The sequence below is a fragment of the Rosa chinensis genome, chromosome 7 (assembly GCF_002994745.2).
Source record: "Rosa chinensis cultivar Old Blush chromosome 7, RchiOBHm-V2, whole genome shotgun sequence".
Classification (NCBI taxonomy): Eukaryota; Viridiplantae; Streptophyta; class Magnoliopsida; order Rosales; family Rosaceae; genus Rosa; species Rosa chinensis.
This window is the reverse complement of record NC_037094.1, coordinates 25,757,726-25,774,347: the sequence shown is the minus strand read 5'-3', so window position 1 is coordinate 25,774,347 and position 16,622 is coordinate 25,757,726. Positions and strand designations below refer to the sequence as shown.

General features: G+C 40.8%; 1 pseudogene; it reads left to right on the top strand.

The window, feature by feature from the left end:
• Positions 1-5,076: 5,076 nt before the first annotated feature.
• LOC112177687 lies at positions 5,077-6,433 on the top strand (annotated as a pseudogene).
• Positions 6,434-16,622: the final 10,189 nt, after the last annotated feature.

The following is a 16,622-nucleotide window of genomic DNA, read 5'->3' as shown; positions in this document are numbered from 1 at the left end:
GCCTGTACTTCCGGCAGACCATCCTCACCAAGATGGGAGTGGTGCGGCATAGGCAGCACCACAGGAACCTCGGACTGACTCAGCGCCAGTGTTTCGGGGTTCACCAGTGTCTGTTGGGCCGCCAGACCCTCGGCGTACATGGCCTCTAGAAAGTTGTCTATCTCGGCGCGGTCCATGGCCTTTTCAAAAGCGTCGCGACTTGATTTATTACCCGGCGGGGTTTCTAAAAAAAAAAAAAATTTTACCAGTCAGTCCGGATCACACTTACAAAAAAAAAAGAAAAAAAAAAAGAGAAAACTGCCTGGCGGAGATTTCTCACCAATGGAACGCGTCAACCGCTGGTCGACCAGCAACTCCCAACCGGTCAGAAGTCGGAAATCTAGCAAGTTGAGGTTCCGCCAGCAACCTCTGATCCTCGCTACGCGACACTCTTCTTCGAGCGTTAGCGTGTACCGCAGTCCCGCTGCACAAAAACGGTAATCATTAGTGATAATACAAGTGAAAATACGTAAACCCGCCAACTACGTACAGCGGAAACCGGCTACCAACCTCGAATGGGTTGGAACTCCGAATTAATCCTAAATGTCGGCCCTTCCTCGTTCGACCTGGCATGATACTCCCAACCCTCTGTGGCGACGCAGAAGGTCCCCCGCCAGTAGGACATTGAGTCCCTTAGATTCTCGATCAGCTTGGGCGCTCCCTGCCGGCGGCTCAAGTTCACTTGCCCTTTGCAACCTCGGCGCTTCACATACACCAGCTCGTAGAAGTGAAGCACTTCCACCACAGTAGGCCCCTCGCACCCGGACAACCGCCAAAGTGAGTTCATGGCCAACATCAACCGCCACATGTTGGGGCAAATCTGACCAAAAGCAAGGCCAAAATCGCACACCAAGATTTGGAGGTTTGGCACCAGCGGGAATGTCACTCCTTGGCGAAATATCGCCTCGTGAACGGCAGCAAATCCCGCCAGGAGAATCGAGGCCTTCTCATCCGCTGTCGGCGGGCGCAGCTTCACGGAGCCCGGCAACCGAAACGTCTGCTTCATTCGGTTAACAGCGGCGGCGTCCATCCGCCCTCCTGCCTCGTTGACGGCGGTGCCATCCGAGAAGAACCACGCCGACTCAGCGTTCTGCCCTGCTACTTCTCCTTCTCCAGCGGAGCCGCTAGCAGCACTATTGCTCGCCAAACGCTCATCGCGCCTAGCTTTGGCAGCAGCGGCCTCACCCGCCATTGAGCTCTCTGGACGCGAACCACGACCCATAGCTACTTCCCAGGGGATGGTCTGGAGTGGCTCAACTTCTAGCGGTTCTGGCAGTGAGGTTCCTGCATGGGCAGACGGACGCAACGAATCAATAAAAATCCTATCCGCCGCGCTGAACGACACGTCAGACCCGGAATCCTCACTGCTCGAAATCTCTATGACTTTAGCCATCCCAAACCCTAAAACCCACATCAGTTAGCACAAACACAGATCTAGCCTATTCTCACATCAGTTATAGCCAAGGATATCAAGAACAAAACCCAGAAAATGCCAAAATAAGAACAAACACACTCAACCCAGATTCGGCCATCTAAATCCCTAAACACTAATGCTTTGCCAACCACAATTCAACCCCCCCCCCCCCCCCCCCCCCCCCCCAAAAAAAAATCTCATTTTACACCTCAGAACACGCCCAACAAAACCAGCAATCATCCCAGAAAGACAAAAACAAGACCCAGAAAATAGCAAACCCACTGAAACAAAAAATAAAAGAGGGGAATCCAGGTACCAACCTCGGTGATGAAGTATACGACACGGTGGTGCACGGTAATCTTAGGGGGCTGCGATCGTCGTCTCTCCGAGAACGGTATCCCCAAGCTTCGGCAAACTCCTTCGGTATCGGACAAACTGAGCTTGAAGACGATGACTAGGTTTTCAAATTTTCACAGTGGTGAAATCTCCCAAAGTTCCCCCCCCCCCCTTTTATGTCAACATCAACGCGTCCTAAGCCGTCCGCTCTATAACGACATCACATACCAGCCGTACACGTGTCGTAAGTCTCTACTCACTCTCCGGAGTACCCGAGGCGTCACCTCGGTTACGAAACCCACATTTACTATCATTAAATGCAAGAAGACGGACAGGCTTAGGAGACAAGCCTACGCACGCTAACCCTCTATGGGTTCGACGCGTGTTAACCACCACGGGGACGACTTCACAATACCGTCTGAAGTTTCCGCTGAGCGAAACCCCGCCAGCGGAACTTCTCACCGGTTATCTTCCGGGTGATGAAGTCTCCGCTGAGCGAAACCCCGCCAGCGGAACTTTTCACCGGTTATCTTCCGGGTGATGAAGTCTCCGCTGAGCGAAACCCCGCCAGCGGAACTTCTCACCGGTTATCTTCCGGGTGATGAAGTCTCCGCTGAGCGAAACCCCGCCAGCGGAACTTCTCGCTATCTTCCAAGACACGAAGTCTCCGCTGAGAGAAACTCTGCCGGCGGAACTTCTCCCTATACCGTCCTGCAAGCTGGGTATCTTCCGCTGTACAACTCTGGCGGAACCCACGTTCATCTTGCAAACTGTGTGCTTTGTTTAAACGCAATGTCGTTCAAACAAAATACCGCCAGGCACGTCTGACGGACGCTGCTTCCTGCTACATTTAGCGGGGGGATATCTGCCAAACCGCGTATCCCAAGGCCACGCCTCTCTGACAACGACCGCCATGCGGCGTTACCGTCAGACCGTCCCTACGGGACACGGGGACTAGTCAACAGTCTACGACGGCCCTGATCAGGCACGTTGACCCCCGTCATCTGGGTGCTAAACGTTGGGCTCGCTACCCAACACCCTCTGCTCCGTTCAGCTCCCCCTCAAAAAACAACTTGCCGACCATCCGGAGGTCTATCTTCGCCGGGGAGTGGGGGACTCCCTGGGGGGCCCAGCAGGGGCCCACCCGAAAGGGTATAAAGCGTTTGCTCAGTAAAACCAACGGTTGACAACGCACTGACGCTAATTATGCTCTTGCAAAGTCTAGCGGAAGAAAACGCTTCAAACCGCCGAACAACTCCCCAACCAAGATTGCCCTCCTTGACTGGGGACTTGGGGGACTTGTACATACATGTACATTTGCAAACATAATTAGCTATAATGGGCCACGCTCATTGTACCGCCAAAGGTACTAATTCCAACTAAAGGAATGACACGCAGACACACCGCCAGGAAAGCTACAGCCTCAGCGTCGGACCAACTCCAGATCACCGTCGACGCGCCGCCACGCGCCACGCCACGATGGCATCAGAAGCTTCTGAAACTGGGAACTGAAGTATATCAGTCCCACATCGAAAACAAAGAGAAGATCAACCTCTTCCTCACCTATAAAAGGTTCTCTCCTCTCTCCTCATTACGGACGCATTCAATACTTATCTACTGTTACTTTGTCAACACAAATACATTGACTAACTTAGGCATCGGAGAGTAGAAGACCGCCCGGCGCGGTCTCCCTCTGACGTCCGTTGTATTTCACTTGACAGGTAACGGGAGCTTCGAGAACAACACAAGTACCAATCCGTCCACCGGATCAGCGTTAGCTAGGGTCCAGTTACCGCTGGACCTTCAGATATCAACAGAAACTTTAATATATTTTAGTTTTGTTATTGGTATGAACTAAATGAGAGATTTTCGTTAAATTTTTTTTAATTGGATATGTCATATAAGGATATTTCTGGAAAGAGAAATGAGTTAGATAAGTAAACTTAATAATTGAAATTAAATGATAAGGTGGCAATAGCCGCACCCTACTTTTTACACATCCTATCAAGTTTTCAAATACTAAATTTACTCACGAAACCTCACTCAAGTTCCTTAAATAACCTCACTCATATAATTGCAAACAAACTATTATCTTTAAAAATTTGGCCATTTCAATGATTTAATTATTAGATCTTAATTATATCTCCATTTATTAATCAGACAATATAAATCTTCTATCCAATAAAAAAAAAATCAAACACAAGCTATTGGGTTTTAAAAATTAATTTCTAATTAACAAGAAAATGCTTTAACATGAATTATTTTGTGTTTTTTTTTATATTTTTTATCTTTTAGCTGTGCAAAAGAAAATGAAGAGTAATTATTTTTTCTTAATGTTTATTTTTGGGTTATTATCACAAATGGTACCCGAACTATACCTCAATTTTATAGATGGTACCTGAACTTCAATTTTTATCACAACCAGTACCTGAATTTTTCGATTTCATTTTAAATGGTACCTAGAGCCACCTCCGGTCACTATTCCTACTAAAAACGGCATGGGAGGGGATCATAGTGATGATTTTTGATGATTTCAAGGGTTGCGATCATATATAGTGATGATTTTTTGGTAATAGACTTGGCTTGAACTTGTTTTTTTGCTTTTTATTTTTTAGATTTGGGTTTTTTTGGCCTGAATAGTGACTGAAGGTGGCCTTAGGTACCATTTAAAATGAAATCGAAAAGTTCGGGTACTGGTTGTGATCAAAATTGAAGTTCAGGTACCATCGATAAAATAGAGGAAAAGTTCAGGTACCATTTGTGATAATAACCCTTTATTTTTTTTTCTCTACCTCATGATTAATTATTTGAAATTTCTTTAATTTTTTTGTTGTTGCAAATATAATGAATAGACTTAGATTTATGTCATAATAGGATTTCTTTTGTTCTCCCTCACCAATATCCGTTCAACGTGCATGTATGATGATACATCATAATTTTAATTATTATTAAATATATATAAATGCTTTAATGAGTATGTAGTGAAATTGGAAAATGAAAATAGATAAAGAAACTAATAAAGAATGCAATCTAATATTATTGAATTGGAAAGTCTACAAAAAATAAATATAAGAACTTATGGTATAATTATTATCCTTAATAGTCATTTTATAGGAGGTTATATATGTTACTTAATAATTCATATTAGAGCAAAGTCAAGTGAACAGATTTGAAGGTTTCAATAGAAATTACTTTATTTATATATCCATGGGTTGTTCCAAATAAAGTTTATGTATGCTTGATTGTCACATATGAAATTCATGCATGTTTGGTTGTGGAATTTGGCATATATGCTTGGTTATAGCAAGTGGTGTGCATGCATGTTTAGTTGTCCCAAGTGGCGTGCATGCATATTTGGTTGTCCGAGGTGGCATTCATGCATGCTAAGTTGTCTCACGTGGCGTCCATGCATATGCTAGGTTGTCTGAAGCGGTGTCCATTGGTTGCATCTTCAAGAAAGTTTCTCAATAGAATATATATATGTCACTTCATCCCCATTAAAACTGAATCTATCAATGGCTTGTTTTGCACTAAGCATTGTTATTTTCAGCATACTAACTTGTGCATGGAGAGTGCTGAACTATGTGTGGTTAAGGCCAAAAAAACTGGAAAGTTGCTTAAGGAAACAAGGCCTCAAGGCAACTCCTACAAGCTTTTGATCGGAGACATGAAAGAGAGCTTTATAATGCTGAAACAAGCACAATCTAAACCAATCAACCTCTCATCCTGCCATGATATAGCACCACGAGTCATCCCTTTTGTGCATCAAACTGTGAAAAACTATGGTATTCATGCTAATATTTCAACGAATTATTAGTCGGTTCTCTTCTTCTTTTAATTAAATAATGCCCCAGATATGGTTGGGTCTGTGTGCACTATGCAGGTAGGGATTCTTTTACTTGGAATGGCACCATACCAAAGGTGAATATCACCAAGCCAGAAGATTTAAAAGAAATCTTCGAAAAACATGATGATTTTCATAAGGTCGTAAGCCCAATTACAACTTTGCTAATATCAGGTTTTGCAATCTATGAGGGTGAGAAATGGGCTAGACATCGAACTATTATCAACCCAGCATTTCATTTAGAGAAGCTAAAGGTAGTACATTCACACTCTTATCAATATATATTCATTTATTTTCCTTAGATTTAGCACTAATTTAGGAATCTTCCTATGATTTAATGTCGTATACATCAACGCATATGTGGTGTGAAGCTACTCTTGTTGATCTATAAATATATATTTTCTTGTTTGGTGAGATGCTATAAAAAAAGTGGGAATTGAAAATATATTTATAGCTCAACAAGAGCAGTTGATGGTACAAATACTTGAACTTGTACGTGATTAACTTTAAAAAAAATGATTCCCCTTTCTTCTGTCTTCCTCTTGTTTTGTATATACAGTCGTATAGCATCACTTGGTCTGGACTTTGGAACACAAATACTAAATATGGAAAAAGATACATACATATTTGGACATATTCATTTTGAGGAGAAACATGTCAATTGATTGAATATGATATAGTAACACACCCTTAGAGCATCTTTAGCAAACTCTCTATCTTGGCTCTTTAGCTATTTTAAAGAGCATGTTTAGCTTTTTATCAGTTTTAACTTTTAACAGCTACACCAAACTCTTAAGTAGCTCCATTTTAACTTTTAGTTATCTCGCTCCTAAATATAGAGAGCGAGATGAGACTCTATTATTTTTGTAAATTTAAAACCTTCATTTTAAGTTATTCTGTGTAATTTATAAATGCATTTAAACTTATTTTATTTAATAAATAATATAAATTTAAAACTAGTTAAAATAGAGAGAACTGATACAGATGTATTTCTAAAATAGCTAGCCAAAATGACTTTTTAGCTACTTTAGCTAAAATTTGACTAAAACATAGCTAACATTGCTAAAGATGCTCTGGCCTCATTTGGTTCACGAAATTTGAGCATTAGGAAAGACAATACAATCCTTCCTTATATTAGGGATGCAAAAGAAATGAAAACACTTTCTTGAAGGAAGGGAAAGACAATACAAAGAGTTTCTTCCGCGCCCCTAAGGAATTCATTATCTCTCTTCTTTTTTTGCATTTATCACTTACATTTTCTTGCATTAATTACAATTTTTTTTTTAAATTTTCTTGACAATAATACAAACATACATACATAATAATAATAAAAAAACCACTGCAAGTGGCCTAGTGATTTTTGCCTAGTTGGGTGTGCTCCCCAACCTAGGTTCGAACTCTGAAGCTGTCAAAGTGGCCAGACACTGTGCTGCAATGCATAGTTGGAACATTTCACATGCGCTTAAGGGGTTTATCTTGGGCCTAGGAAGCCTTTGGGTTCCCCTTGATAAAGTAAAAAAAAATAGAAGCCTAGAGGTCCCACTAAATAAGACCCCAAAAGAATGCCATAATAGGTTAACATTATAGCACTATACAATATACACTGCCCACCAGAGATGTCACGCCTCTGATTTTTAACACAAATAAAAATCGATATACAATCCCATAATTATATATGCATGATCGTTCAGCCATCAATACAAATTACCTAGAAACTTTTTCCCTTTTGACCCAAGTACATATTGATGCCCTGAACCCACTATGTCAATATTGACCCACTCCACAGAGTCATATATTACATAAGCTTACAAATTAAATTGTCAACAACAAAATAAAACGTAAATGCTCCTCAGAGTTTACTACAATGGAAGTCTTTATCAACGGTAAAGTTACAAAAATGGCTTCCTACCGTAAAGCTGCAAAGACGCTACCTCAGCTTCAGCCCTGATTATCTTAACCTGCAGGATTAACCCCTACACCGTTTGAATAGTGTACCGGGTTGCCACACAACAAACCTGGTAAGCTTTTGCAAGCCCGTATGAGTAACTCAAAACAGTTAACACAACTCACATCAGAAATAAGGAAAACAACTCACGCTTTGATTCCCTAAAACATGAAATAAAGGAGAATAACTCACACTTTTCCTTTCAAATCAAAATAAAAGAAAGCAACTCACACCTTGTTCCTTTTAAAACAAAACATAGAAAACAACTCACGCTTTGATTTCTATCAATTATACCAAAATCGTACCATAGAAAACAACCCACACTTGAATTCTATCAATATAACATAGAAAGCAACTCACTCCTTGATTTCTATCAAATGTACCAAAATCGTACCATAGAAAACAACCCACACTTGAATTCCATCAATATAACATAGAAAGCAACTCACTCCTTGATTTTTATCAAATGTACCAAAATCGTACCATAGAAAACAACCCACACTTGAATTCTATCAATATAACATAGAAAGCAACTCACTCCTTGATTTCTATCAATTGTACCAAAATCGTACTATAGAAAGCAACTCACACCTTGATTTCTATCAAATCGTTAATAAGGAAAACAACTTGCACCTTGTCCCCTTAAAAACCGTTAATAAGGAAGCAACTCACACCTTGTTCCCTACAAACACGTAATGTCATGAGTTATCAATAACCAATTCCCGTTACCCCATGAATTACCTATATGGCAGACAGATTAGAGCTCTAACTGAAACGTAACCACTCGTTCGGCCAAAGACGTGATTACCTGATATTCTGCCCAAGGTCATAGACCTTCGTTCCTCGGGCAGCACAATCCCTTGGAGCAAAACGTTAAAGGAGTCGCACTAGACACAAAATGTTACTCAAATCTCAATGCTTTTGAAAACAAATCGAATCAATAATTCCACAATCATTTGTTTTCCAAAACAGTCACAACCCAAAAAAATAAAAAGCATCATTCATGCATATTGTTTTCATAAATCCACAAACCACCAAAACATATATATATTTCATGTAAATATATATATATATATATATACGTAGTCATCCGCTCATGAATGCCTACTAATACCAACTATAGTTTGCAGTTACTAAATAACTCTCAAAAATAAAGGTATTCCGTTCATTAATGAACCTTGTGAGATTACTCACCTCGAAACTCCCACTGCGTCTTCTGTACAAAATCGAACTAACACTCACACCAATAACTCGTCCAAGAATACTTCGCCAAGTACCTAAGGAAAGTACAACCTAGATTCAGTCACTAAAACATAAGGAATAACGTTCGAAACCCTAAATCGAATCAAAATTCCCAAAGTGACGCCAATTGAGGCGAAACCACATCCGAGACACCAACAACAAAAGCTACTATTACCAACAAAACCTATGCTCCCCAAAACCAAAAGCTACTATCTTCACCAACAAAAACTACTTTCACCAACACCAAAAGCTAATGTTACCAGCAACAAACGCTACTGTCACTAACACCAAAAGCTACTGTCACCAGCAACAAACACTACTGTCACCAACACCAAAAGCTACTGTCACCAGCAACAAATGCTACTGTCACTAACACCAAAAGCTACTGTCACAAGCAACAAACACTACTGTTACTAACACTAGAAAACTACTCTCACTAGTAACAAAAACCAAAATAAAAATGCTACTGTAATAGAGAACATAAAACATATTCAATGATACACAAAATATGCAGGATTCAACAATGATATAACTATGTAAAAAGCTACTTCCGTAGTTGTAAAAAGCCACTAGCATAGCTGTGAAAATCTAGTACAATAGTTACATAAAGCTACTGTCAATGTTGTAATGCTACTGTCATTTTTCAATGGTGATGCTCTAAACTCATAGACATAATTCTGCCACCTTCAACACTTCTTGGTTGGCTGAATCATCTCTTGGTCAATGGAGGCTTCAAAATCCAAATTCACATGATTTTCGAAATCTACTACTCACCTATTTCATCAATACAGCTCTAGTCCAAACTCAAACAAAACTAAGCAGCACTGGAAAACTACCAAAGCTATAAGACGAAGTAAGACTAAAAAACGATGGTATCCGAAGCTTCTCATTCAACAATCACCACCAATTTCAACTCGAAAAGTGAAATTGAGCTTGAGTGAGAAGGAAACTTTACCAAGTGAATGTCCCTTTCGAGTGGGCCCGCCTTCGCCTGATCGACAGTCATCCTCTCCATGCGCAACATCAACGACTCAATCGAGCCTTCCCTGCCGAAACCCTAGCCTCCACGGCAGCTCCCATTGCCAGAGCTTCTAGAAAAAACGCAATCGCAGCTGTGGATTGAGACGGGTTCAGTGGCCGCCGTTGGAGGCGAGCTGAAATTACAGGTGTCTGAATCGAGGTGAGAGCAATGGAGGTGAGGCATGGGAGCACGAGAACGCTAGGAACGTCAATGGCCGAACACCAAGAAACGCCTATAGTGCTCGGATCTACACCGAGAATGAGATCCGGAAGCACTCCAACACCAAATTCAGATGACATCGACGTCGGCCTTGTTAGTGATGGCGACCGAAGCTTGCTCGCAAACCGTGAACATCAACACGCACTGGTGGAGTGACGCGAGCTTGTTGGCACCATGGATCTTCGAGTCGCAGGTCAGACACAGGTAGGGCGGTGCCGTTTTGAGGTTTTGCAAGCTTGGATCGATTGGAATCTCACCAGATCGGAAGCGGTGGTCACCGGAATCAGAGGGAGGAGTGTCGTGCCAGTAGTCGCCGGAATCGGAGGCGGAGAACAAAGGCGTGAAATTCTGTGGTTGAGGAGAGAGAGAGAGAGACTGTGATCGGAGAAAGAGAGGGAGAGAGGGGGGGGGGGGTAAGGGCGTAGACCGATGGGAATTAATTGGGTTTCTTAAGTGAGAGGGTAAAATTGTCAGGAATGAATTAATTTGTGGAAACAAGTGGCCTTATGTGTATAAAAAAAATTAAGTGGCCTTATCACTAATTATAGTTTCAAAAGATCACTTGTGTGTAATTTTCTATATAATATATTCGAACATCTCATATGCAACATCGACTTGTTTTAATAACATCTCACTAGAAAAATGCTCAAACAATAATCCACGCTCCTCCTAGATTTGTACCGGCCGGTATTGATAGCGAGACAACAACTTGCTCTATATTTGCAACTTCTACTTTGTAAATAAAATTAAGTTAGTACGTGAGAAAGAAGAGATGGCACTGAGCATGAATCCCCAAACAGTGGCCAAAATACCAGTGGTAGATTTCAAAGAGGACTGCTTGAAGCTAGGGACAAGCTCTTGGCTCTCGGCACCAAGCACTCGAACAGCTCGGCTGTTTCATTGTAACACTTTCTAGTAACAAAGTTTCTTTGGAGCTTCACAACACAATCTTCAGAACGTTGAACGAGTTGTTTGATCTCCCGATGGAAATCAAAGTGCCAAATACTAACAAAAACGACGGCGGTGGTGGCTACTCGACTTTGCATCATGCCCATGAAAGCTTTGGGATTGTTAATAGTACGAACCCGGAAGAAACATAGAAGTTCACAAATCGCTTTTGGACTAATGGAAACGATCAGTTTCGGTATGGTTGTTTGATTTACAGTTGGTTAATTAGTTTTCATGGTATCTTTTACCTAATGCCTAGTGCTTAACATATTGTCGTTTCAATTTACTTTCATTAACATGCCTTATATATGCTTCTTTGCTGGCCAGTGAGAGTGTTGATTCAGTGATGGCAGAACTAGATCGAGCTGTGACAAGAATGGTATTCGAAAACTATGGTGTAGACAAGTACCACGATGATCACGTTCAATCGACTTTTCACGGTCTCCGATTTAGTAAATACAAAGAACCCAAGAAAACTGGAATTGACGTCGGTCTAGGCAGTCATACAGATAAGTCCTTTACCACCATCCTCATCAAAATCAAGAGAATGGTCTAGATCGAGATAAATACAAAGGACGACAAGTGGATACGTTGTGATTATCCTCTTCCTTCATCCTTCCTATTCCTAGCAGGCGATGTATTCCAGGTATGCTACAAACTCAAGATGATCGACCTCTTTCAAGTCATTCATGGATATATTTAGCTTATAACGTTTACATTCTTGTTTACTTGGTTAGGTCTGGAGCAATACAGAATACGACCTTGTAGACATAGAGTCAGCTTGACTGAGAATAACGTGAGATACTATTTCGGACTCTATTCGATCAAGGAAGGAGTGACAAACATACCGGACGAGCTTGTGGACGAGGACCATCCCCTACGGTTTAAGCCATTGAATCATATAGAATATGCTTGAGCAAGATATGACAGCAATAGGACTGACTTGGGCGTCAAGTCATATTGTCGCATTTGATACTTGTGCAAATATTGCATCATCTTGTTTATGTTTCTTGTAAATTACGTATAAGTGCATCTTTGAATGTTTTTTTAGCAAATTACCACTACCTACACTTTTAGTCCATAAATTACCATTAGCAGGCCTGTTTTTTTAAATTCTCATGCGGTACTGTTCATGGCCCATGCGGTACTGTTCATGGCCCATGCGGTCAGATTCCTTCACTTTTTGAATTATTTCTATTGGTAAGTAATTTACGAATCTGCCCTTGTGAGTTTGATAATGTGAATTAACACTGCTGAATGTTAGTAGCATTGTGAAGAAATAATATTTCTATATTCCATCTTTGTTTTTCTTATAAACAACTCATTTATTTAATAATTCCAAAAACTATTTATAAATATTACAATATGAAACTTGAACAATATATCACCTCTTCTCATGGTGAAGAAGTTTCTCCAGCAGAATTTCCTGGAGTACTGACCCTCAGTAGTATATTGACCCCAGTAGTATACTAGCCCTAGTAGTATACTGACCCTCAGTAGTGTACTGATCCCCAGTAGTATAGTGACCCCCAGTAGTATACTAGCTCATTCATCATTTTTCTGATCAATGAGCACAATTGGAGCCTTCTTTTACTATCTTATAAACGCAATGACAATTACATGATTAATCGAGGCACTTTATGTCAAAGTTGGATGCAAGAAAAGAGTTCAATCTTTTAGGAGCTAATCATTTAAAGATGCCAATGAATCCCTTTAGCAAAAACAAGCATGTACAGGGCAGAAAATCAGTAAGCAAAAAATTAGACATCCTTTTCCTCTATTACACATGAAGAAAGATTTCAGAAAATAATATGCATAAAACCAAAACAGAACAAGAAAAAAAAAATCTGTAAAATCTTGAATTTTAAATGAGGTTATAATTAATTAACCCTCCCATTCGTCAGTGAGAAAAGAAAAGAAATATGCAGAAACTTGTCGCTCATATTTGAAAATCAAGAGAAAGCAACACCACGAAAATGACAGTAACAGAACCCAGTCTAAACCCTTCACCACAATCCAAACAAGAAATTACTACAAACCAGAGCCAATATCCCCAAACAAACAAAAAAAGTTAATCAAACTTTGCGAGCATTTTGAGTGAATCTCTCAGGAAACCGAATAACGTATAATCATGTTTGCATTTCCATACCCTATGAACAGTGCATTAGCCTAAAATCACAGAGAAACCAAAGGTCAAAATCACACCGTAGAGACGGCTAGAATGAGAGAGGAGCTCCGAGACAAAGCGTTGAAGAGAGTGAAGTGTCTTCCTCCGGCGGTGAGAGCGAGCGAGTTTGCTGACCTCAGCCCTTGGTACCTTCCAATCTCCACCTTAGGCTCCCGGAGCACCGCCATCGTCGCAGCTCCGAATGCCGCCGCTGTCGTAGTCGTCGTCGTCGTCCTCATAGCAAATCAAAACGTCGCCGTATTGTTCGTGGCTTTCAGAAGACGAACTGAGAGAGAGAGAGAGAGAGAGAGAGAGAGAGAGAGAGAGAGAGAGAGAATCAGAGGAAAAGGGGAAGAGGGGAAGAGGGGAAATGAGCTGGGTTTCTTCGCAGCCTTGCTTCGCCGGCTTCGCAGCCTCGCTTCTCCTGATACGCAGCCCCCCTTCGCCTGTTGCTTCACCGCCTCGATCCGCCAGCTGCTTCGTCCCCTACCTTCGTCGGAGCCCTAGATCGATTTAGGGAGGATTTGGATTTTGGGATGGTTTCGATTTTGGAACCATTCTGATTTTGAGAGAAATGGGTTATGTGAGTCTCAGTGGCATGTTTCGTAATTTTCTTAGTATTTGAGTGTTTTTTCTATAAAATGAGCTGACAGTTTGTTTCAATTATTGGCCGCATGGGCTATTGGTTTTGGAGTCTGCTATTGGTAAATAGTAGTGTCATTTTGTAGTTATTGGTAAAAAGCTCATGTTTTTTTAGCCATAAGGCCACAAACTAATTTTTTCCCTCATAAGGCCACTAAATTTAAAATGATGTTATATTTTGAATATAAAAACTAACATATTTACATAAATGCCATTAGAGTAAAAAATCAACAACCATTCTCTCTCTCTCCTCTCCGGCGAGGTCTCCGGTCAACTCCGACTGACCTCCGGCAAAACTCCCCGAGACTACAAAATTTACTATCACTAACACCAAAAGCTACTGTGGCTAGCAACAAAAGTTACTCTGATGAGATTTCCGGTAACCTCCGATGAGGTCACAAAAGCTACCGTCACCAACAACAAAAGCTACTGTTACCAATAAAAGATACGCTCCCAAAAATCAAAAGCTACTAACATCATTAACAAAAGCTACTGTCAAGGACACAAAAAGATACTCTCACTAGCAACAAATGGCTACTATCACTATCACCAGTAACAAAAGCTACTTTGACCATCACTAAAAGCTACTATCAAGCAAAACAAAAACTACACTAACCAACACTAAAACCTACTCTCACAAAAACCAAAAGCTACTACCAAGTAGAAAAAAAGCTACTCCCATTAATTGAGAAAGCTATTCTCAAAGTCTAACAAAACTATGAAAATAAAAAGCTACTTCTACAGTTTTAAAAATCTACTATCATAGTTGTGAAAATCTATTACAATATGTGTAGAAACATACTGTCAATGTGCTAAAAAGTCATTATAACAAAAGCTACTAACATCAGCTTAAAAAGATACTAACAAAGACATAGAAAGCTACTATCACCTTGTTGAAAAACCACTATAACAGTTATAAAGAGCTACTAACGTGAAATCTATCAAAATGAAAACAGAAGCTATTAACATTAGTTTGAAAATATACTAGCATAAGAAAATAGAAAGCTACTATCTCCATCGCAGCGCCTGGAATCAGATTTGATTTTGGAGGATAAAAGAGGAGCAAACGGTAGGGATCCATTTAGCTTTTACTTTTCTGATTTCTTAGTAAGGCCCAAATCGCACCTCTGCTTCTGGCAAACCCAGTCTCTCCCTTTCTCTATATCTCAGTGGTAGTTGTTGTTGGCCTAGGTCTCTCAGAGCTCCGAACAATGGTGAGAGGAACTCAAGCACCTCACTTCTTACTCTCTCTCCATCGTCGGAAAATGGCAGCAGCAACAGCTCCGCCGCCTCAACATCCACGAATACCAAGTATCTCCCTCTCTCTCCCTCTCTCTCTCTCTCTCTCTCTCTCTCTCACTCACTCTCGCTTTGACTCTCTTATCTAGCCAATTTGATTCTACTTTGACCTTAACTCGCATACCAGATCCATGACCTGCGCTCGCATACCAGATCTTGTGGATGACAAGGATGACAATCTGGTTGAGGTGGAAGATGGAGGAGACTCTGACAGTGGTCGATGAAGCCATTCCCTCCGGTGATTGATTTGATTTCTCCGATCTGCTTTGAATCGGCGACGAGATCAGAGAAAATGTGGAAGAAAGATGAGGAGATAGTGAAACGATGCCGTCTCGTTTCGCTCAGATCTGCAACAAGGCTTGTCTCTCCGTCGACATCATCCGGCCAGTGCTGAGCTTCACTATGCAATAGTCGATTGACTCTGAGGGAGAGCTTCCGACGTCAGAGAGGTTATTTGACGGTGAGAAGCGAATGAGCTCGTCGGAGAGAGAGAGAGAGAGAGAGAGAGAGAGAGAGAGAGAGAGAGAGAGAGAGAGAGAGAGAAATCTGATTCTCATTTCGAGAGACATATATTTTGATCTGATTTGGGCTAAGGGCAAAATTGGTATAGTAAAATCAAAATATGTTGTATTATAGCCTCAAGTGGCCCTATGTGTACAAAAAAAATTTAAGTAGCCTTATGACTAATTAAAGTTTCAGAATGATACTTGTGTGTAATTTTCTATTTTTTTTTTTTTTAGTAAATATGTTATGTACCCAAATAAGTGTTTCAAGGACTTCGTATGAATGGATCATTTCATTTTCTCATTGGATCTTAATGTCTCGCACCTTTGGTTAATAGTCTCGAGGGCTCAAGTTTGTGTCTCCCACTCCCTTTTGTAGTTTTGTTGCTTGTACTTTCCTAGTTGATGAAACACAAACAAGGGGGCGAGGAAAGCTCTTCCAATGGCTCTCTTGTTTCGAAAAGAGTATGCACCGGAGTTGATCAACTTGTGTAATTTAAGCCCACTTAATCTTCTAATTAATATAAAAGAAGAATGGTCTAGTATCATTTGGTTTAGTGACATAAATCTCTTATTTGTAAATGAGAGATCGTGAATATGACTTACAGAAGACTAGTTGTTATAATTATAAGTGAGTCGAACATTCCTTTTTCTTATCCATCAATATACTTCTATACACGCTACACTGATAGTTGCCATCTAATAGCTAGCGCTATTCCAAAGACTTGGTGAAGTTGCTCTGTTCAAACAAAGTAGGGTTCTACCAAAGGAAAAGAAAGAAAACTTAGGGCTCCTTTGTGGAAAACGAATATAATTCGGCACAATAACCTCCTTATATGTAATTTCTTCCATCTGCAAGTATATAGATCTTTCATAAGGCTTGATATATAGAACACACTTGCATAACAATATGAAGATGCGGTAATGGCCAACAGAAACGGGCAAAAGCACAAATCCACTGTCTCAAACCCTCCCTACAAGCTTTTGTGATGGCATTCTGGTT